The sequence below is a fragment of the Hyla sarda genome, unplaced genomic scaffold (genome assembly GCF_029499605.1).
Source record: "Hyla sarda isolate aHylSar1 unplaced genomic scaffold, aHylSar1.hap1 scaffold_335, whole genome shotgun sequence".
In the NCBI taxonomy this organism is placed as follows: Eukaryota; Metazoa; Chordata; class Amphibia; order Anura; family Hylidae; genus Hyla; species Hyla sarda.
The window spans coordinates 49,710-70,249 of record NW_026610098.1 but is presented as its reverse complement, the minus strand read 5'-3'; the positions used below and the strand labels follow the sequence as shown (position 1 = coordinate 70,249).

The 20,540-nt window shown below is 44.7% G+C and overlaps 6 non-coding genes and 2 pseudogenes across 6 annotated transcripts; all 8 read left to right on the top strand.

Moving 5' to 3' along the window:
* The first annotated feature begins 39 nt into the window (after positions 1 to 39).
* Positions 40 to 230, top strand: LOC130330448 (U2 spliceosomal RNA). Its single transcript, XR_008873598.1, has one exon. It is a non-coding gene; the product is annotated as a U2 spliceosomal RNA (small nuclear RNA).
* A 2,085-nt stretch (positions 231 to 2,315) lies between these two features.
* Positions 2,316 to 2,506, top strand: LOC130330447 (U2 spliceosomal RNA). Its single transcript, XR_008873597.1, has one exon. It is a non-coding gene; the product is annotated as a U2 spliceosomal RNA (small nuclear RNA).
* A 2,082-nt stretch (positions 2,507 to 4,588) lies between these two features.
* Positions 4,589 to 4,779, top strand: LOC130330445 (U2 spliceosomal RNA). Its single transcript, XR_008873595.1, has one exon. It is a non-coding gene; the product is annotated as a U2 spliceosomal RNA (small nuclear RNA).
* Positions 4,780 to 6,872: 2,093 nt separating this feature from the next.
* Positions 6,873 to 7,005, top strand: LOC130330429 (U2 spliceosomal RNA; annotated as a pseudogene).
* Positions 7,006 to 12,031: 5,026 nt separating this feature from the next.
* Positions 12,032 to 12,238, top strand: LOC130330416 (U2 spliceosomal RNA; annotated as a pseudogene).
* A 2,088-nt stretch (positions 12,239 to 14,326) lies between these two features.
* On the top strand, positions 14,327 to 14,517 carry LOC130330444 (U2 spliceosomal RNA). Its single transcript, XR_008873594.1, has one exon. It is a non-coding gene; the product is annotated as a U2 spliceosomal RNA (small nuclear RNA).
* Positions 14,518 to 16,612: 2,095 nt separating this feature from the next.
* On the top strand, positions 16,613 to 16,803 carry LOC130330443 (U2 spliceosomal RNA). Its single transcript, XR_008873593.1, has one exon. It is a non-coding gene; the product is annotated as a U2 spliceosomal RNA (small nuclear RNA).
* Positions 16,804 to 18,879: 2,076 nt separating this feature from the next.
* On the top strand, positions 18,880 to 19,070 carry LOC130330442 (U2 spliceosomal RNA). The gene has a single exon (XR_008873592.1). It is a non-coding gene; the product is annotated as a U2 spliceosomal RNA (small nuclear RNA).
* Positions 19,071 to 20,540: the final 1,470 nt, after the last annotated feature.

Sequence of the window (20,540 nt, the reverse complement as noted above, 5' to 3'; positions counted from 1 at the left end):
CATGAAGGGCACCTTGTTGGGCCCGCCCCTTTCACGGTTATCGCTTCTCGGCCTTTTGGCTAAGATCAAGTGTAGTATCTGTTCTTATCAGTTTAATATCTGATACGTCCCCTATCTGGGGACCATATATTAAATGGATTTTTGAGAACGGGGGCCGATTTCGAAGCTTGCTTCCGTCGCCCTATGCATTGACCCGATATGGCAGTATCTTCGGGTACAGTGCACCACCCCCTTACAGGGTTAAAAAGAAAGATTCCTACTTTCATTGCTACCTGCTTGCTGGCTAGCCAGCTAGCCAGCCCTGTGGGCCTTGCTGCTGCTGCTGCAGCCAAAAAACAAAAGGTGGTGCTGCTGCTGCTTCTGCTGCTTCTGCTTGTGTCTGGCCGCTGTTGGAGCGTCCAGGCACAGGACTTCTGCTGCTGCTGACTAAATGGCCTCCTTAATTGGATCATTTGAGTAGCCAGCACACCTGTGCAGGTAGGGCATGACATGATAGGCAGCTGCCTTGATAGCGGGTGGGTGCTGAATGTTCCTAATTGACAAAATAAGATTAATGCTTATGAAGAAATATAAAATCTCATCCCTTCCCCAATATCGCGCCACACCCCTACCCCTTAATTCCCTGGTTGAACTTGATGGACATATGTCTTTTTTCGACCGTACTAACTATGTAACTATGTAACATAACATGGGGGGGGGGGGGTCTCCTGGCTGTTCACACAGGTGTGTCATTGCTGTACATTGACCATGCATTGCTTCTGTGGTATTGCAAAGGCAAAGACAAATGCTTCCAGCCATCCATTGCACTAATGGATTGGTCATCAGCTGGCTGTCTATGTCCCGCATCAATATAGACCAAAGTACAGAGGGTTAGGCTATGCTATTGTGCACCTACCTGATGCATCAGAAGGTGCGAGGCCCTTGCTAAATTCTGTGCACAGACTTTGAGATCTATACTTTAGACTGTATCTAAACCTGCTCCAACATGGACTGACATTCTGGCCTACTTTCAGCCGATGCGACTTGTCTGTCGCTGAACAGTCGCTTTTTATGTATTCAGCACCTATGTATAATGTTGTAAAAATGCTCTAGTAGCTAAAGTCGCAGAAATGTCACACATATTTGGCCTGCAACTTTCTGTGCGACAAATTCAGACAGGAAAAATCAGTATAAATCCTTAGAAAATTATCCCCCAGTGTCTCCATCTGCTGGCGGTATTGAATAAGCATTGCTGCACTGATGAGGTATGCATTAGACGAAAAAAAAGAAGAAAAAGAAGAATAATACGCCCAGAAAAGAGGCGAAAAGGAGAAAAACGTAAAAAAACGTGAAAAAAAAGTAAGAGGAAGAGAAGGGAAAAAAAGGTGGAAATGGGTTTAAAAGTGATTTCGGCGGAGAAATATATATATATATATATATATATATATATATATATATATATACGCGCACACACACACATATATATAAACGTATTCCCCGTTGAGATATTGCAGCCGCTGCTGTGTCCAGGCCCAGGAGCCTTAGCACTGTGCTGTGATGTCACTCAATACCACTGACATCACTAGGTGTAAACAACATCTCTCCTTTGCTGTGTATGTGACTATGGAGCTGTTTGGTGATGTCGTCTATTATGGCCTTCATAGAAGCAACAGGAGATTGTTGCATCCATCTAGAACCCTCAGAACTACAGTGCTATGATGTCACTCACTTCCACAGGCCTTGCAGAGTGTAAACAACAACAACCCAGCTTTGTTGTGTATGTAACCATAGGGATTTGTGATGTCACCTAGAACCTTCACAGCAGCGACAGCTTTATGAGGAGCATCAGCACTGCTCTGCCTGAGCAGAACCATCACCGCCATAGGTTGTCAAATAACCCGGGTTTAACCCACACAGGTAAGTCCAATGGGGTGCAGGCATGTCCTCTATGCTTACAGCTTCCCGTGGGTGTTGGTTTGATACCGTTTGGGGACAGCCAAGGAGGCATCTGCAGGCAACAAAGGTAGGTGTGTGCTTGTGTGTGTGTTTCCTATGCAGATCCTAAGCCCAGTGTCACATGCAAGTAGGAGGAGTAAGAAGGGTTCCTGGCAAATCCGGGTTATGGATTGCATTTAAAAAGGCCCCGTGGGAGTGCAATGGGCCCCTGTCTTGCTGCTTAGCAATAATGGTATGGGTTTAGGTTCTGCTGTGTGTACTGGTGGTTGACTGCCCCCCAGCCCAGAGTGTGCATGGAAAATTGTCTGGCAGCCTCCCTGACAGCAAGCAGTGATAGTGCCCATGAAGGGCACCTTGTTGGGCCCGCCCCTTTCACGGTTATCGCTTCTCGGCCTTTTGGCTAAGATCAAGTGTAGTATCTGTTCTTATCAGTTTAATATCTGATACGTCCCCTATCTGGGGACCATATATTAAATGGATTTTTGAGAACGGGGGCCGATTTCGAAGCTTGCTTCCGTCGCCCTATGCATTGACCCGATATGGCAGTATCTTCGGGTACAGTGCACCACCCCCTTACAGGGTTAAAAAGAAAGATTCCTACTTTCATTGCTACCTGCTTGCTGGCTAGCCAGCTAGCCAGCCCTGTGGGCCTTGCTGCTGCTGCAGCCAAAAAACAAAAGGTGGTGCTGCTGCTGCTTCTGCTGCTTCTGCTTCTGCTTGTGTCTGGCCGCTGTTGGAGCGTCCAGGCACAGGACTTCTGCTGCTGCTGACTAAATGGCCTCCTTAATTGGATCATTTGAGTAGCCAGCACACCTGTGCAGGTAGGGCATGACATGATAGGCAGCTGCCTTGATAGCGGGTGGGTGCTGAATGTTCCTAATTGACAAAATAAGATTAATGCTTATGAAGAAATATAAAATCTCATCCCTTCCCCAATATCGCGCCACACCCCTACCCCTTAATTCCCTGGTTGAACTTGATGGACATATGTCTTTTTTCGACCGTACTAACTATGTAACTATGTAACATAACATGGGGGGGGGGGGGGTCTCCTGGCTGTTCACACAGGTGTGTCATTGCTGTACATTGACCATGCATTGCTTCTGTGGTATTGCAAAGGCAAAGACAAATGCTTCCAGCCATCCATTGCACTAATGGATTGGTCATCAGCTGGCTGTCTATGTCCCGCATCAATATAGACCAAAGTACAGAGGGTTAGGCTATGCTATTGTGCACCTACCTGATGCATCAGAAGGTGCGAGGCCCTTGCTAAATTCTGTGCACAGACTTTGAGATCTATACTTTAGACTGTATCTAAACCTGCTCCAACATGGACTGACATTCTGGCCTACTTTCAGCCGATGCGACTTGTCTGTCGCTGAACAGTCGCTTTTTATGTATTCAGCACCTATGTATAATGTTGTAAAAATGCTCTAGAAGCTAAAGTCGCAGAAATGTCACACATATTTGGCCTGCAACTTTCTGTGCGACAAATTCAGACAGGAAAAATCAGTATAAATCCTTAGAAAATTATCCCCCAGTGTCTCCATCTGCTGGCGGTATTGAATAAGCATTGCTGCACTGATGGGGTATGCATTAGACGAAAAAAAAGAAGAAAAAGAAGAATAATACGCCCAGAAAAGAGGCGAAAAGGAGAAAAACGTAAAAAAACTTGAAAAAAAAGTAAGAGGAAGAGAAGGGAAAAAAAGGTGGAAATGGGTTTAAAAGTGATTTCGGCGGAGAATATATATATATATATATATATATATATATATATATACGCGCACACACACACATATATATAAACGTATTCTCCGTTGAGATATTGCAGCCGCTGCTGTGTCCAGGCCCAGGAGCCTTAGCACTGTGCTGTGATGTCACTCAATACCACTGACATCACTAGGTGTAAACAACATCTCTCCTTTGCTGTGTATGTGACTATGGAGCTGTTTGGTGATGTCGTCTATTATGGCCTTCATAGAAGCAACAGGAGATTGTTGCATCCATCTAGAACCCTCAGAACTACAGTGCTATGATGTCACTCACTTCCACAGGCCTTGCAGAGTGTAAACAACAACAACCCAGTTTTGTTGTGTATGTAACCATAGGGATTTGTGATGTCACCTAGAACCTTCACAGCAGCGACAGCTTTATGAGGAGCATCAGCACTGCTCTGCCTGAGCAGAACCATCACCGCCATAGGTTGTCAAATAACCCGGGTTTAACCCACACAGGTAAGTCCAATGGGGTGCAGGCATGTCCTCTATGCTTACAGCTTCCCGTGGGTGTTGGTTTGATACCGTTTGGGGACAGCCAAGGAGGCATCTGCAGGCAACAAAGGTAGGTGTGTGCTTGTGTGTGTGTTTCCTATGCAGATCCTAAGCCCAGTGTCACATGCAAGTAGGAGGAGTAAGAAGGGTTCCTGGCAAATCCGGGTTATGGATTGCATTTAAAAAGGCCCCGTGGGAGTGCAATGGGCCCCTGTCTTGCTGCTTAGCAATAATGGTATGGGTTTAGGTTCTGCTGTGTGTACTGGTGGTTGACTGCCCCCCAGCCCAGAGTGTGCATGGAAAATTGTCTGGCAGCCTCCCTGACAGCAAGCAGTGATAGTGCCCATGAAGGGCACCTTGTTGGGCCCGCCCCTTTCACGGTTATCGCTTCTCGGCCTTTTGGCTAAGATCAAGTGTAGTATCTGTTCTTATCAGTTTAATATCTGATACGTCCCCTATCTGGGGACCATATATTAAATGGATTTTTGAGAACGGGGGCCGATTTCGAAGCTTGCTTCCGTCGCCCTATGCATTGACCCGATATGGCAGTATCTTCGGGTACAGTGCACCACCCCCTTACAGGGTTAAAAAGAAAGATTCCTACTTTCATTGCTACCTGCTTGCTGGCTAGCCAGCTAGCCAGCCCTGTGGGCCTTGCTGCTGCTGCAGCCAAAAAACAAAAGGTGGTGCTGCTGCTGCTTCTGCTGCTTCTGCTTCTGCTTGTGTCTGGCCGCTGTTGGAGCGTCCAGGCACAGGACTTCTGCTGCTGCTGACTAAATGGCCTCCTTAATTGGATCATTTGAGTAGCCAGCACACCTGTGCAGGTAGGGCATGACATGATAGGCAGCTGCCTTGATAGCGGGTGGGTGCTGAATGTTCCTAATTGACAAAATAAGATTAATGCTTATGAAGAAATATAAAATCTCATCCCTTCCCCAATATCGCGCCACACCCCTACCCCTTAATTCCCTGGTTGAACTTGATGGACATATGTGTTTTTTCGACCGTACTAACTATGTAACTATGTAACATAACATGGGGGGGGGGGGGGTCTCCTGGCTGTTCACACAGGTGTGTCATTGCTGTACATTGACCATGCATTGCTTCTGTGGTATTGCAAAGGCAAAGACAAATGCTTCCAGCCATCCATTGCACTAATGGATTGGTCATCAGCTGGCTGTCTATGTCCCGCATCAATATAGACCAAAGTACAGAGGGTTAGGCTATGCTATTGTGCACCTACCTGATGCATCAGAAGGTGCGAGGCCCTTGCTAAATTCTGTGCACAGACTTTGAGATCTATACTTTAGACTGTATCTAAACCTGCTCCAACATGGACTGACATTCTGGCCTACTTTCAGCCGATGCGACTTGTCTGTCGCTGAACAGTCGCTTTTTATGTATTCAGCACCTATGTATAATGTTGTAAAAATGCTCTAGAAGCTAAAGTCGCAGAAATGTCACACATATTTGGCCTGCAACTTTCTGTGCGACAAATTCAGACAGGAAAAATCAGTATAAATCCTTAGAAAATTATCCCCCAGTGTCTCCATCTGCTGGCGGTATTGAATAAGCATTGCTGCACTGATGGGGTATGCATTAGACGAAAAAAAAGAAGAAAAAGAAGAATAATACGCCCAGAAAAGAGGCGAAAAGGAGAAAAACGTAAAAAAACGTGAAAAAAAAGTAAGAGGAAGAGAAGGGAAAAAAAGGTGGAAATGGGTTTAAAAGTGATTTCGGCGGAGAAATATATATATATATATATATATATATATATATATATATATATATATACGCGCACACACACACATATATATAAACGTATTCTCCGTTGAGATATTGCAGCCGCTGCTGTGTCCAGGCCCAGGAGCCTTAGCACTGTGCTGTGATGTCACTCAATACCACTGACATCACTAGGTGTAAACAACATCTCTCCTTTGCTGTGTATGTGACTATGGAGCTGTTTGGTGATGTCGTCTATTATGGCCTTCATAGAAGCAACAGGAGATTGTTGCATCCATCTAGAACCCTCAGAACTACAGTGCTATGATGTCACTCACTTCCACAGGCCTTGCAGAGTGTAAACAACAACAACCCAGCTTTGTTGTGTATGTAACCATAGGGATTTGTGATGTCACCTAGAACCTTCACAGCAGCGACAGCTTTATGAGGAGCATCAGCACTGCTCTGCCTGAGCAGAACCATCACCGCCATAGGTTGTCAAATAACCCGGGTTTAACCCACACAGGTAAGTCCAATGGGGTGCAGGCATGTCCTCTATGCTTACAGCTTCCCGTGGGTGTTGGTTTGATACCGTTTGGGGACAGCCAAGGAGGCATCTGCAGGCAACAAAGGTAGGTGTGTGCTTGTGTGTGTGTTTCCTATGCAGATCCTAAGCCCAGTGTCACATGCAAGTAGGAGGAGTAAGAAGGGTTCCTGGCAAATCCGGGTTATGGATTGCATTTAAAAAGGCCCCGTGGGAGTGCAATGGGCCCCTGTCTTGCTGCTTAGCAATAATGGTATGGGTTTAGGTTCTGCTGTGTGTACTGGTGGTTGACTGCCCCCCAGCCCAGAGTGTGCATGGAAAATTGTCTGGCAGCCTCCCTGACAGCAAGCAGTGATAGTGCCCATGAAGGGCACCTTGTTGGGCCCGCCCCTTTCACGGTTATCGCTTCTCGGCCTTTTGGCTAAGATCAAGTGTAGTAATACAGGAGATCTGGTCAGAAGGTACTCGGGTACCCCTCTTTTCGGCCTTGTGGGATCGCCCAGGTTTATTGCCTGGGCTTCACCCACTTGTTGCTATTGGGGAGAGGGCCTAGTCCCAGGGTAACGAGTAGCGATCGCCTCTCAAGACCTTCGGGTGGAGAGAGGTTAGAACCATGGATGATGATCCGGATCCAGGTTCTGTGCCGGCATACGCAAGGATCAAAAACACCGTGAGAGTCATTCTCACGGATGATACCAAAAGGGCGGACGATTTGAAATTCGTAGTAGAGGACGTGCTCGGAGGAGTTTTCGGAATACAGAAGGGCGAGATATTGGCAATCCAGGACTACCCGAAGCGTAAAATTTTTGATGTGACGTTCACACAAAATGGCATCCACAGAGATTTTGTTACCAGAGCTGCTGCGAGTAAAGACAAAAAGCTTCAGGGTGTCCGGATTATTGAGCACGTTCTAGACGATATTAAGCTGGTGGTAGTAAAGATGTATTCCCCTTTCGCCAACCTACACGATGTTGAGTTGTTTTTACAAGTCTATTTTAGTAAGGTTGAGTGCAGAGGAAAAATCATGAACAGCTGTGGCATCTGGACATCTAAGTGGAGATTTCAGGTTACATGCAAAAAAGATGACAGATTGCCAGGGGGAATACAACTACCACCAGCTCGTTTTAAAATAAATAATATGTGTGGCGACCTCTTTTATGCGGGGATGCCAAGCTATTGCAGGAAGTGTCACAGATATGGACACACAAAAGAAAACTGTGAAAGTACATGCAAAAAATGTGGTAGCACACAGCACGAGACAGAGAAATGCACAAGAGGAGGGAGGTGCAATTTCTGTCAACAATTCGGTCACCTTTTCTCCTCTTGTCCCCACAGACATAGGACGGAGCAGCAGTGGCAACCCTGGAGGCAGCAAGGACAGCAACCGGGACACCAGCCGAGGCAAGCAGAGCCAGTGATTACCCCCCCACAAGAGGTAAGCGGTGAGATGGAGAAGGAGAAAGACCCCCCTCAGGCAAAAGGAGGGGACCCTAAAGAGCAGAGGATGGCCAAAAAACGTGCAAGTGGTGAAAAAACTGGCCCCCAGGAGCATGCTGGGTTAAGAGAGGAGCGGACGGCGGCCGAATCCGCTCCTCAGCAACCTCTGGCTCAGGGTCCCCCTGAGAGCGATGATCCGGGTGGAGAGGTGAAGGTTAAAAGGCGGAGGGGCTCCAGAAGACTCTATTCGGAGGCGGTCCAGGGGGAGCCGATGGAAGTACCTGCGGATGCAGGGAACCCAAGTGACGTTCCTCCACAGGTCCCCATAGGGGATACCCCCCCTCCTCCCTGCCAGGAGGAGGTTTCAGGGGTGACCGTCTCTGAGGTACCAGAGACGGAACTAAGTGAACACCCGACCCCTATGGAGGGGCAAGAGGTGGAAGAACCCAATGAGTCTGGAGCCCTGATTGCCAGGATGCCCGAGAACAACTATGCCTCAATCATGATGGAGGAGGGGGGTCGGCTGAGTGATGGTGCCTCCTCTCCTGCTTCCTCTATGCGTACAGTTGAGTCAGATTTTGGGGGGTATGAGGCTTCGGAGGGGGAATCAGAGGTGTAAGATGTTTTCTTGTACATTCCCATGGCTGAGTTGTCCGGTCTGTCCTTGAACGTGAGAAGTGTGAGCGCCAGAGTAAGAAGGGTTGCCCTATTTAATTACTTGTCGGTTTTTGCTGCTTCCGTCCTTTTCCTGCAGGAATGTGGCATCCCGCACAGATTAAATTATAAAGAATATGAAGATGATTGGGTGCACGGTCCATCAGTCTGGTCTGGATCAAATGAGTCCAGATCAGCAGGGGTCGCCATACTTTTTAAAGGGAACGTTTTAATTGAGAGTTTTAACGAAATTTTACCAGGCAGAATTTTATTGGTCAGCGCTTTTATTAATGGTATTAAATGGCAGTTTTTAAATTTTTATGGTTCTCCTGATAAGAATGAAAGAATAAAAATGTTGGAGATTTTACCCCTTTTTATTAACAATTCTAGTCCTCTTGTTTTATCAGGTGATTTTAATTGTATTTTAAGGGGAGAACGCCGTTTTTCGAACGCAGTGAGTAGGAACTATGATAAGACGTCTTTTATGTTAAAAAACTTGATTTTAGATTTTAATCTCACTGATGTTTTTAAAAAATGTAATTTTAACGTACCAGAGGAAGACGGTGTTACCTGGAGCAATGCAAGCTGTAGCTCCAGGATAGATTTTATTTTTTGTTCTTATCAAGTACTGCCTTTTAACTGTGATCTTTTTACCAATGTTTTTTCTGACCATAAATTATTGTATTTTAAAGTTAAAAGTGATTTTAAAAGGAGAACTGGTAGGAATGCCTGGAAGTTAAACGTGTCCCTTTTAGAAGATCCGCAGGTTTTATCAGATTTTATCACCTTTTACAAGGAATGCAGACTAGTAAAAGACCCCAACACTCCCACCAGTATCTGGTGGGAAAAAATGAAACTAAAAATAAAAGAATTTTTTATCCGTGTTGGGGTTAGGAAAGCTAAAGAAAAACGTGAACTTTATAATATCCTAAATACTCGTCTGCAAACCCTGTACAAATTCAGAGCACATGGGATGGAGGTGGAGAAGGAGGTACATGATCTTAAAAAAGAAATAACTAAGTGCCTGGAGCAGAAAGGAAAAGAAATTATCTTTAGGTCTCGAATACAGCATCTTGAGGAAAACGAGACCTGCTCCAGGTATTTTTTTAAGAAAATACATGAAAATAGAAGGTTAATAGAAAACATTGAAGGAGTGAATGATGTACAGGGTATTTTAAAAAAGGTGCAAGAGTTTTATGCGGATCTTTTTAATGTAAAACACATTGATGAATATTTTATGAATGACTCGTTAAAGGAGATCACCAATTTTTTAGATCCTGTCTCACAGTATTTTTTATTGCAGATTATTTCAGAGCAGGAGATTTTAGAGACCGTCAAGAGTTTTAAAACAGGTAAAGTGCCTGGGCCGGATATTATGCCCATTGAATTTTATGTTACTTTTTATGGTATTTTAAAAGAAGATTTGTTCTCCCTTTTTACGGAAGTCTTTAAGTCTAAAATCCTCCCAGGCTCATGGAAGAAGGGTGATGTCTCCCTGCTATTCAAAAAGGGAGACCGGTCGGAACTCAAAAACTGGAGACCAATCACCCTTCTGAACTGCGACTATAAAATAATGGCGAAACTGTGTGCTAACCGCTTAAAGAACGTAATCCATAAAATAATTCATACAAACCAAGTCTGTGGGGTGCCTGGGAGGAGTTTATGGGAGAACCTAAACCTTTTAAAGGATGTAATTAGCGACACCAAATTAAGAAAAGGAAAGCTGGCGGTTTTATCCATAGATTTTGAAAAAGCTTTCGACAGGGTGTCACATTTTTATCTTTTTAAGGTTTTAGAGAAAATGGGTATACCTGATGGCTTTTTATTGTCTCTTAGAGCTTTTTATGATAACTGTACTAGTAAAATTTTAGTAAATGGTTTTAAGACACAGGGCGTGATTTTAAATTCCGGAGTGAAGCAGGGGTGTCCCTTGTCCCCACTACTCTTCATTTGCGCAATAGAGCCTCTTTTATGTACAATACGAAAGGATAAGCAGATCCATGGAGTCCCCCTGCCAGGAGGAGGGGGACTAGAGGCGAAGGTAGTGGGGTACATGGACGATGTTGCGGTGTTTTGCAGGGACACCCCATCGCTTCAGAAGACGCTAAAACAGATTCAATATTTTAATTGTGCCTCCGGTTTTAAAGTCAATTTTAACAAAAGTAACATTTTAAACATAGGCGGAATGCCTTTGTATGATGTGCCCGTCCCTGTGTCTGAGTCGGTGCAGATTTTAGGTGTCTCCTTTGACGAGTCTAATAATGGTTTTAATAGCTGGGACTTGGTGGCTCAAAAAATAAATAAGAAAATATGTATGTGGAACATGCGAGAACTTACAATGGAAGGGAAGGTTTTAATTACAAAAATGGTGCTTTTACCTATTTTATTGTATTTAAGTCTGGTTTTCCCACCCCCCGAAATGGTTCTAAAGAAAATAACAAAAGCTTGTTTTACTTTCTTTTGGAGTTCTAAGAGCGAAAAATTAAAGAGACAAATTGTGATAAAACCGAACTCCAGGGGCGGTAAGGATTTTCCAGATTTTAAAGCTTTCCTTTTAATAAAGTTTTTTAGCATGTGTTTTACTACTGTTTTTAAAGATAGCTACTGGTCTTATTTTGTTCGTTTTAATACTGGTTATTTTATGCGGAGGAACGGCTGGTTTTCTACAGTTTTAAGTTGCCCTTATTCTTTGAATTTACCCCCTCAATACATGATTTTAGGAAAAATTTTAAACTTATATAATTTTAAAGGTAAAAGTGTTCAGGATCTGTGCAATAGCAAAAAACTACTAAAGGAAATAAAAGAAACCAGTACCGTGACTCCCATCAAAAATTTTAATGAACAGAAGTGTATACAGATTTGGAAGATGTTGAGTATTAATTATCTTTTTAATTCACAGAAGGACCTGGCCTGGAGCTGCGCACACGAGTGTCTTCCATGCCGGGCATTCCAGCACCGAAGAGGATTATCCAACTCTGCAACCTGCCCGAGGGAGGGATGCCGACAAGAGGAGACCGTGCACCATCTAATATGGACTTGTTTTTACTCGCAGAAAATATGGACAAAGATACTCCCTCTGGTAAAAAGGATAACTGGACTAAAAGACTTAAATATTGCAGTGGTTTTTTATGGTTGCCTGGAATGCCCAACACGGACTCAAGAGACTATTGCATGGAAGATCATAAACTGTGTGAAGGCAGCTCTGTGGAAGGCCAGGAATATTTTATTGTTCAAGCATGAGGTTTTATCTGTGAAGGACATTTTATCTATCTGTTTTTATGAAATGTACCAGTACTATCTTTTAGACAAGAAGAGATTTCCGCTTTTATCTAGAAAATGGTTTTTAAAAGAATGGAATTCTATCTTGTAAAGCCACCAAGTGCCCATTTTATGTTTTAATATGTTGTAAATATGTTATTTATATGTAACTGTATTTATTGACATATTTGCACAACTTTGTTAACATTATTTAATTTTTAATAAAGTTGCCCCCGTAAGGGTAGTCAAGTTAAAAAAAAAAAAATCTGTTCTTATCAGTTTAATATCTGATACGTCCCCTATCTGGGGACCATATATTAAATGGATTTTTGAGAACGGGGGCCGATTTCGAAGCTTGCTTCCGTCGCCCTATGCATTGACCCGATATGGCAGTATCTTCGGGTACAGTGCACCACCCCCTTACAGGGTTAAAAAGAAAGATTCCTACTTTCATTGCTACCTGCTTGCTGGCTAGCCAGCTAGCCAGCCCTGTGGGCCTTGCTGCTGCTGCAGCCAAAAAACAAAAGGTGGTGCTGCTGCTGCTTCTGCTGCTTCTGCTTCTGCTTGTGTCTGGCCGCTGTTGGAGCGTCCAGGCACAGGACTTCTGCTGCTGCTGACTAAATGGCCTCCTTAATTGGATCATTTGAGTAGCCAGCACACCTGTGCAGGTAGGGCATGACATGATAGGCAGCTGCCTTGATAGCGGGTGGGTGCTGAATGTTCCTAATTGACAAAATAAGATTAATGCTTATGAAGAAATATAAAATCTCATCCCTTCCCCAATATCGCGCCACACCCCTACCCCTTAATTCCCTGGTTGAACTTGATGGACATATGTCTTTTTTCGACCGTACTAACTATGTAACTATGTAACATAACATGGGGGGGGGGGGGTCTCCTGGCTGTTCACACAGGTGTGTCATTGCTGTACATTGACCATGCATTGCTTCTGTGGTATTGCAAAGGCAAAGACAAATGCTTCCAGCCATCCATTGCACTAATGGATTGGTCATCAGCTGGCTGTCTATGTCCCGCATCAATATAGACCAAAGTACAGAGGGTTAGGCTATGCTATTGTGCACCTACCTGATGCATCAGAAGGTGCGAGGCCCTTGCTAAATTCTGTGCACAGACTTTGAGATCTATACTTTAGACTGTATCTAAACCTGCTCCAACATGGACTGACATTCTGGCCTACTTTCAGCCGATGCGACTTGTCTGTCGCTGAACAGTCGCTTTTTATGTATTCAGCACCTATGTATAATGTTGTAAAAATGCTCTAGAAGCTAAAGTCGCAGAAATGTCACACATATTTGGCCTGCAACTTTCTGTGCGACAAATTCAGACAGGAAAAATCAGTATAAATCCTTAGAAAATTATCCCCCAGTGTCTCCATCTGCTGGCGGTATTGAATAAGCATTGCTGCACTGATGGGGTATGCATTAGACGAAAAAAAAGAAGAAAAAGAAGAATAATACGCCCAGAAAAGAGGCGAAAAGGAGAAAAACGTAAAAAAACGTGAAAAAAAAGTAAGAGGAAGAGAAGGGAAAAAAAGGTGGAAATGGGTTTAAAAGTGATTTCGGCGGAGAAATATATATATATATATATATATATATATATATATATATATATACGCGCACACACACACATATATATAAACGTATTCTCCGTTGAGATATTGCAGCCGCTGCTGTGTCCAGGCCCAGGAGCCTTAGCACTGTGCTGTGATGTCACTCAATACCACTGACATCACTAGGTGTAAACAACATCTCTCCTTTGCTGTGTATGTGACTATGGAGCTGTTTGGTGATGTCGTCTATTATGGCCTTCATAGAAGCAACAGGAGATTGTTGCATCCATCTAGAACCCTCAGAACTACAGTGCTATGATGTCACTCACTTCCACAGGCCTTGCAGAGTGTAAACAACAACAACCCAGCTTTGTTGTGTATGTAACCATAGGGATTTGTGATGTCACCTAGAACCTTCACAGCAGCGACAGCTTTATGAGGAGCATCAGCACTGCTCTGCCTGAGCAGAACCATCACCGCCATAGGTTGTCAAATAACCCGGGTTTAACCCACACAGGTAAGTCCAATGGGGTGCAGGCATGTCCTCTATGCTTACAGCTTCCCGTGGGTGTTGGTTTGATACCGTTTGGGGACAGCCAAGGAGGCATCTGCAGGCAACAAAGGTAGGTGTGTGCTTGTGTGTGTGTTTCCTATGCAGATCCTAAGCCCAGTGTCACATGCAAGTAGGAGGAGTAAGAAGGGTTCCTGGCAAATCCGGGTTATGGATTGCATTTAAAAAGGCCCCGTGGGAGTGCAATGGGCCCCTGTCTTGCTGCTTAGCAATAATGGTATGGGTTTAGGTTCTGCTGTGTGTACTGGTGGTTGACTGCCCCCCAGCCCAGAGTGTGCATGGAAAATTGTCTGGCAGCCTCCCTGACAGCAAGCAGTGATAGTGCCCATGAAGGGCACCTTGTTGGGCCCGCCCCTTTCACGGTTATCGCTTCTCGGCCTTTTGGCTAAGATCAAGTGTAGTATCTGTTCTTATCAGTTTAATATCTGATACGTCCCCTATCTGGGGACCATATATTAAATGGATTTTTGAGAACGGGGGCCGATTTCGAAGCTTGCTTCCGTCGCCCTATGCATTGACCCGATATGGCAGTATCTTCGGGTACAGTGCACCACCCCCTTACAGGGTTAAAAAGAAAGATTCCTACTTTCATTGCTACCTGCTTGCTGGCTAGCCAGCTAGCCAGCCCTGTGGGCCTTGCTGCTGCTGCAGCCAAAAAACAAAAGGTGGTGCTGCTGCTGCTGCTGCTGCTTCTGCTTCTGCTTGTGTCTGGCCGCTGTTGGAGCGTCCAGGCACAGGACTTCTGCTGCTGCTGACTAAATGGCCTCCTTAATTGGATCATTTGAGTAGCCAGCACACCTGTGCAGGTAGGGCATGACATGATAGGCAGCTGCCTTGATAGCGGGTGGGTGCTGAATGTTCCTAATTGACAAAATAAGATTAATGCTTATGAAGAAATATAAAATCTCATCCCTTCCCCAATATCGCGCCACACCCCTACCCCTTAATTCCCTGGTTGAACTTGATGGACATATGTCTTTTTTCGACCGTACTAACTATGTAACTATGTAACATAACATGGGGGGGGGGGGGGGGGGTCTCCTGGCTGTTCACACAGGTGTGTCATTGCTGTACATTGACCATGCATTGCTTCTGTGGTATTGCAAAGGCAAAGACAAATGCTTCCAGCCATCCATTGCACTAATGGATTGGTCATCAGCTGGCTGTCTATGTCCCGCATCAATATAGACCAAAGTACAGAGGGTTAGGCTATGCTATTGTGCACCTACCTGATGCATCAGAAGGTGCGAGGCCCTTGCTAAATTCTGTGCACAGACTTTGAGATCTATACTTTAGACTGTATCTAAACCTGCTCCAACATGGACTGACATTCTGGCCTACTTTCAGCCGATGCGACTTGTCTGTCGCTGAACAGTCGCTTTTTATGTATTCAGCACCTATGTATAATGTTGTAAAAATGCTCTAGAAGCTAAAGTCGCAGAAATGTCACACATATTTGGCCTGCAACTTTCTGTGCGACAAATTCAGACAGGAAAAATCAGTATAAATCCTTAGAAAATTATCCCCCAGTGTCTCCATCTGCTGGCGGTATTGAATAAGCATTGCTGCACTGATGGGGTATGCATTAGACGAAAAAAAAGAAGAAAAAGAAGAATAATACGCCCAGAAAAGAGGCGAAAAGGAGAAAAACGTAAAAAAACGTGAAAAAAAAGTAAGAGGAAGAGAAGGGAAAAAAAGGTGGAAATGGGTTTAAAAGTGATTTCGGCGGAGAAATATATATATATATATATATATATATATATATATATATATATATACGCGCACACACACACATATATATAAACGTATTCTCCGTTGAGATATTGCAGCCGCTGCTGTGTCCAGGCCCAGGAGCCTTAGCACTGTGCTGTGATGTCACTCAATACCACTGACATCACTAGGTGTAAACAACATCTCTCCTTTGCTGTGTATGTGACTATGGAGCTGTTTGGTGATGTCGTCTATTATGGCCTTCATAGAAGCAACAGGAGATTGTTGCATCCATCTAGAACCCTCAGAACTACAGTGCTATGATGTCACTCACTTCCACAGGCCTTGCAGAGTGTAAACAACAACAACCCAGCTTTGTTGTGTATGTAACCATAGGGATTTGTGATGTCACCTAGAACCTTCACAGCAGCGACAGCTTTATGAGGAGCATCAGCACTGCTCTGCCTGAGCAGAACCATCACCGCCATAGGTTGTCAAATAACCCGGGTTTAACCCACACATGTAAGTCCAATGGGGTGCAGGCATGTCCTCTATGCTTACAGCTTCCCGTGGGTGTTGGTTTGATACCGTTTGGGGACAGCCAAGGAGGCATCTGCAGGCAACAAAGGTAGGTGTGTGCTTGTGTGTGTGTTTCCTATGCAGATCCTAAGCCCAGTGTCACATGCAAGTAGGAGGAGTAAGAAGGGTTCCTGGCAAATCCGGGTTATGGATTGCATTTAAAAAGGCCCCGTGGGAGTGCAATGGGCCCCTGTCTTGCTGCTTAGCAATAATGGTATGGGTTTAGGTTCTGCTGTGTGTACTGGTGGTTGACTGCCCCCCAGCCCAGAGTGTGCATGGAAAATTGTCTGGCAGCCTCCCTGACAGCAAGCAGTGATAGTGCCCATGAAGGGCACCTTGTTGGGCCCGCCCCTTTCACGGTTATCGCTTCTCGGCCTTTTGGCTAAGATCAAGTGTAGTATCTGTTCTTATCAGTTTAATATCTGATACGTCCCCTATCTGGGGACCATATATTAAATGGATTTTTGAGAACGGGGGCCGATTTCGAAGCTTGCTTCCGTCGCCCTATGCATTGACCCGATATGGCAGTATCTTCGGGTACAGTGCACCACCCCCTTACAGGGTTAAAAAGAAAGATTCCTACTTTCATTGCTACCTGCTTGCTAGCTAGCCAGCCCTGTGGGCCTTGCTGCTGCTGCAGCCAAAAAACAAAAGGTGGTGCTGCTGCTGCTTCTGCTTCTGCTTGTGTCTGGCCGCTGTTGGAGCGTCCAGGCACAGGACTTCTGCTGCTGCTGACTAAATGGCCTCCTTAATTGGATCATTTGAGTAGCCAGCACACCTGTGCAGGTAGGGCATGACATGATAGGCAGCTGCCTTGATAGCGGGTGGGTGCTGAATGTTCCTAATTGACAAAATAAGATTAATGCTTATGAAGAAATATAAAATCTCATCCCTTCCCCAATATCGCGCCACACCCCTACCCCTTAATTCCCTGGTTGAACTTGATGGACATATGTCTTTTTTCGACCGTACTAACTATGTAACTATGTAACATAACATGGGGGGGGGGGGTCTCCTGGCTGTTCACACAGGTGTGTCATTGCTGTACATTGACCATGCATTGCTTCTGTGGTATTGCAAAGGCAAAGACAAATGCTTCCAGCCATCCATTGCACTAATGGATTGGTCATCAGCTGGCTGTCTATGTCCCGCATCAATATAGACCAAAGTACAGAGGGTTAGGCTATGCTATTGTGCACCTACCTAATGCATCAGAAGGTGCGAGGCCCTTGCTAAATTCTGTGCACAGACTTTGAGATCTATACTTTAGACTGTATCTAAACCTGCTCCAACATGGACTGACATTCTGGCCTACTTTCAGCCGATGCGACTTGTCTGTCGCTGAACAGTCGCTTTTTATGTATTCAGCACCTATGTATAATGTTGTAAAAATGCTCTAGAAGCTAAAGTCGCAGAAATGTCACACATATTTGGCCTGCAACTTTCTGTGCGACAAATTCAGACAGGAAAAATCAGTATAAATCCTTAGAAAATTATCCCCCAGTGTCTCCATCTGCTGGCGGTATTGAATAAGCATTGCTGCACTGATGGGGTATGCATTAGACGAAAAAAAAGAAGAAAAAGAAGAATAATACGCCCAGAAAAGAGGCGAAAAGGAGAAAAACGTAAAAAAACGTGAAAAAAAAGTAAGAGGAAGAGAAGGGAAAAAAAGGTGGAAATGGGTTTAAAAGTGATTTCGGCGGAGAAATATATATATATATATATATATATATATATATATATATATATATATATACGCGCACACACACACATATATATAAACGTATTCTCCGTTGAGATATTGCAGCCGCTGCTGTGTCCAGGCCCAGGAGCCTTAGCACTGTGCTGTGATGTCACTCAATACCACTGACATCACTAGGTGTAAACAACATCTCTCCTTTGCTGTGTATGTGACTATGGAGCTGTTTGGTGATGTCGTCTATTATGGCCTTCATAGAAGCAACAGGAGATTGTTGCATCCATCTAGAACCCTCAGAACTACAGTGCTATGATGTCACTCACTTCCACAGGCCTTGCAGAGTGTAAACAACAACAACCCAGCTTTGTTGTGTATGTAACCATAGGGATTTGTGATGTCACCTAGAACCTTCACAGCAGCGACAGCTTTATGAGGAGCATCAGCACTGCTCTGCCTGAGCAGAACCATCACCGCCATAGGTTGTCAAATAACCCGGGTTTAACCCACACAGGTAAGTCCAATGGGGTGCAGGCATGTCCTCTATGCTTACAGCTTCCCGTGGGTGTTGGTTTGATACCGTTTGGGGACAGCCAAGGAGGCATCTGCAGGCAACAAAGGTAGGTGTGTGCTTGTGTGTGTGTTTCCTATGCAGATCCTAAGCCCAGTGTCACATGCAAGTAGGAGGAGTAAGAAGGGTTCCTGTCAAATCCGGGTTATGGATTGCATTTAAAAAGGCCCCGTGGGAGTGCAATGGGCCCCTGTCTTGCTGCTTAGCAATAATGGTATGGGTTTAGGTTCTGCTGTGTGTACTGGTGGTTGACTGCCCCCCAGCCCAGAGTGTGCATGGAAAATTGTCTGGCAGCCTCCCTGACAGCAAGCAGTGATAGTGCCCATGAAGGGCACCTTGTTGGGCCCGCCCCTTTCACGGTTATCGCTTCTCGGCCTTTTGGCTAAGATCAAGTGTAGTATCTGTTCTTATCAGTTTAATATCTGATACGTCCCCTATCTGGGGACCATATATTAAATGGATTTTTGAGAACGGGGGCCGATTTCGAAGCTTGCTTCCGTCGCCCTATGCATTGACCCGATATGGCAGTATCTTCGGGTACAGTGCACCACCCCCTTACAGGGTTAAAAAGAAAGATTCCTACTTTCATTGCTACCTGCTTGCTGGCTAGCCAGCTAGCCAGCCCTGTGGGCCTTGCTGCTGCTGCAGCCAAAAAACAAAAGGTGGTGCTGCTGCTGCTTCTGCTGCTTCTGCTTGTGTCTGGCCGCTGTTGGAGCGTCCAGGCACAGGACTTCTGCTGCTGCTGACTAAATGGCCTCCTTAATTGGATCATTTGAGTAGCCAGCACACCTGTGCAGGTAGGGCATGACATGATAGGCAGCTGCCTTGATAGCGGGTGGGTGCTGAATGTTCCTAATTGACAAAATAAGATTAATGCTTATGAAGAAATATAAAATCTCATCCCTTCCCCAATATCGCGCCACACCCCTACCCCTTAATTCCCTGGTTGAACTTGATGGACATATGTCTTTTTTCGACCGTACTAACTATGTAACTATGTAACATAACATGGGGGGGGGGGGGGGTCTCCTGGCTGTTCACACAGGTGTGTCATTGCTGTACATTGACCATGCATTGCTTCTGTGGTATTGCAAAGGCAAAGACAAATGCTTCCAGCCATCCATTGCACTAATGGATTGGTCATCAGCTGGCTGTCTATGTCCCGCATCAATATAGACCAAAGTACAGAGGGTTAGGCTATGCTATTGTGCACCTACCTGATGCATCAGAAGGTGCGAGGCCCTTGCTAAATTCTGTGCACAGACTTTGAGATCTATACTTTAGACTGTATCTAAACCTGCTCCAACATGGACTGACATTCTGGCCTACTTTCAGCCGATGCGACTTGTCTGTCGCTGAACAGTCGCTTTTTATGTATTCAGCACCTATGTATAATGTTGTAAAAATGCTCTAGAAGCTAAAGTCGCAGAAATGTCACACATATTTGGCCTGCAACTTTCTGTGCGACAAATTCAGACAGGAAAAATCAGTATAAATCCTTAGAAAATTATCCCCCAGTGTCTCCATCTGCTGGCGGTATTGAATAAGCATTGCTGCACTGATGAGGTATGCATTAGACGAAAAAAAAGAAGAAAAAGAAGAATAATACGCCCAGAAAAGAGGCGAAAAGGAGAAAAACGTAAAAAAACGTGAAAAAAAAGTAAGAGGAAGAGAAGGGAAAAAAAGGTGGAAATGGGTTTAAAAGTGATTTTGGCGGAGAAATATATATATATATATATATATATATATATATATATATATATATATATACGCGCACACACACACATATATATAAACGTATTCCCCGTTGAGATATTGCAGCCGCTGCTGTGTCCAGGCCCAGGAGCCTTAGCACTGTGCTGTGATGTCACTCAATACCACTGACATCACTAGGTGTAAACAACATCTCTCCTTTGCTGTGTATGTGACTATGGAGCTGTTTGGTGATGTCGTCTATTATGGCCTTCATAGAAGCAACAGGAGATTGTTGCATCCATCTAGAACCCTCAGAACTACAGTGCTA